The sequence below is a fragment of the Procambarus clarkii genome, unplaced genomic scaffold (genome assembly GCF_040958095.1).
Source record: "Procambarus clarkii isolate CNS0578487 unplaced genomic scaffold, FALCON_Pclarkii_2.0 HiC_scaffold_115, whole genome shotgun sequence".
Classification (NCBI taxonomy): Eukaryota; Metazoa; Arthropoda; class Malacostraca; order Decapoda; family Cambaridae; genus Procambarus; species Procambarus clarkii.
In genome coordinates, this window is record NW_027189148.1 from 944,450 (window position 1) to 946,726 (window position 2,277).

General features: G+C 43.3%; 1 non-coding gene across 1 annotated transcript; it reads right to left on the bottom strand.

Moving 5' to 3' along the window:
* Positions 1-1,861: 1,861 nt before the first annotated feature.
* Positions 1,862-1,980, bottom strand: LOC138360580 (5S ribosomal RNA). Its single transcript, XR_011226492.1, has one exon. It is a non-coding gene; the product is annotated as a 5S ribosomal RNA (ribosomal RNA).
* Positions 1,981-2,277: the final 297 nt, after the last annotated feature.

Here is a 2,277-nt window from a genome sequence, read left to right on the forward strand (position 1 = left end):
GCAGCCAAGGCAGGGCAGGGCAGGGCAAGGCAAGGCAAGGCAAGGCAAGGCAAGGCAAGGCAAGGCAATAACAGGACAGGACAGGCAAGGCAAGGCAAGGCAAGGCAAGGCAAGCAGGCGGGCGGGCGGGCGGGCGGGCAGGCAGGCAGGCAGGCAGCCAGCCAGCCAGCCAGCCAGCCAGCCAGCCAGCCAGCCAGCCAGCCAGCCAGCCAGCCAGCCAGGCAGGCGCAGGCAGGCAGGCAGGCAGGCAGGCAGGCAGGCAGGCAGCCAGCCAGCCAGCCAGCCAGCCAGCCAGCCAGCCAGCCAGCCACTCCCACTTTGTATTTATATGCATTCAATTTATATTCAAACATTATATATGTTAAGGGCCTAGTTTTAGTGTTTATTTTAAAAATGACAAACATCGAGTCGTTTTACCAGTCCTTTAGCGTTAACGGTGATGCATTTTAAAACTGAACAGAAATCACCTTTTCTGGATATATCAAATATCGAATCCGCTTAATGTGCCTACAATTCAATCATTCAAAAAATACATAATTTACATCATGCCTTTTCATAGAACAGACAATAAGATTTGAGACAATAAGAACTTTACTTTTATAACTAAAGTTGCACAATTATACCAACTCTATGGTGGCTGGGTGGTAAGGTGTGTGGCTGGTATTTTGGAAGTCGCGAGTTCAAACGACCCAATGGGAATAATACTTTTTTTTTTTTGCCATACAATCTTCCTAATACTATTATGTAGGTTTGTGTGTGTGTTTTTTTATTCATTCTTTGGTTTTATAGATGACATACATATTGACTCCTTTTACCGGTCCTTAATTAGGCTCTGGGGAAGCAATGGTGGTGGTGGTGGTGGTGGTGCATTTAAAACTAAACCAAAAATCACCAGTTCTGGACGCGTCAAATATCATATCCGCTTAATGTGTCTACAACCTAATTACTTAAAACTACACTATTTAATTCATTCATATCATGTGCATATTGGTCATTATGCTCATACAACCGACATCAAAATTTATTTTCATTATTAGAATCATACATTTCATCAAGTAATACAGATACAAAGAGATTTTCTTTCTGAGAAGACCGTTAGTATTGGCTTGCAGGCAGGCAGGCAGGCAGGCATTTTGAGGGTTATTATTTCGCCTGTTGATTGGGGGGAGGGTTGATGTGTTAGGGGTTTTCGGTTAGATGTGGTGGTGGTGATTGGTGGTGATTGGTGGTGATTGGTGGTGATTGGTGGTGATTGGTGGTGGTGGTGGTGGTGGTAGTAGGTGGGAGTTGGGGGGGGGGGGGGGGGGGGGGGGGGGGTGGGGGGGGGGGGGGGGGGGGGGAGGGAAGGGGAGGGGAATGATGGTCTGTGGATTCGTTCTCCGTACCCTTTACATATAAGCAAAAATATGCCTTCTTGTGGGTATAGAAACATTAACACAAATTATATCAGTAACTGATATTGTAGCCTTTTAAACAGAAAAGATTTGTACATACAAATACTTTTTAATTATCATTTATTTGTGGAAATGGCATTTACGTCATTAAATTGATACCTCAGCATCAAGCTTGTGTCCTGCAGCAGTGGTCCAGTGGTAAAGTGTATATAAGTGATGCGTATTCTTGGAGTTGCGAGTTCAAACCCGGATTAAGCTATATATATATACAACATGTTTTGTTTTGGTTGTTTGTTTTTGTATAAAGCCTCACACAATATCTATATTAAGCGAGTTTGTTTTAAACATGACATACATATTAATTCATTTTACCAGGCCTTATTCCACACAACTCCGTGAATTTCCCGTGGAGCCAGCCATTCAAACAAAAACAAACGAAACAAAACAAAACAAAACAAAAACATTATTGCCAACAGCATTTGGTGTTCCCAGGCGGTCACCCATCCAAGTACTAACCAAACCCAACGTTGCTTAACTTCGCTGATCGGACGAGAAGCGGTGTTCTCAACGTGGTATGGCCGTTGGCATGAGACTGCCTACACATTGTGGCTAATAACCAACTCTTTTAAGTCATCGCGGCAGGATACGGACCTGCTTGTGGTGTCTTAATGGTAATTGTATCCTAACATATTTTTGTCTCCTTGGCATGGATATTTAACATCGTTTATTCAGTCTTGGGTTTATGTTCTTTCGCCATTTACAGACATTTTACATCTACCTACTTCCTCAGCCTGCCCTGCCAATTTCTAATGAATTTGTGGATTTTCTTTTGTAATACAAACATGTGTGTGCTCATCTGCTCTTCAGTTTTTATGATATTTGT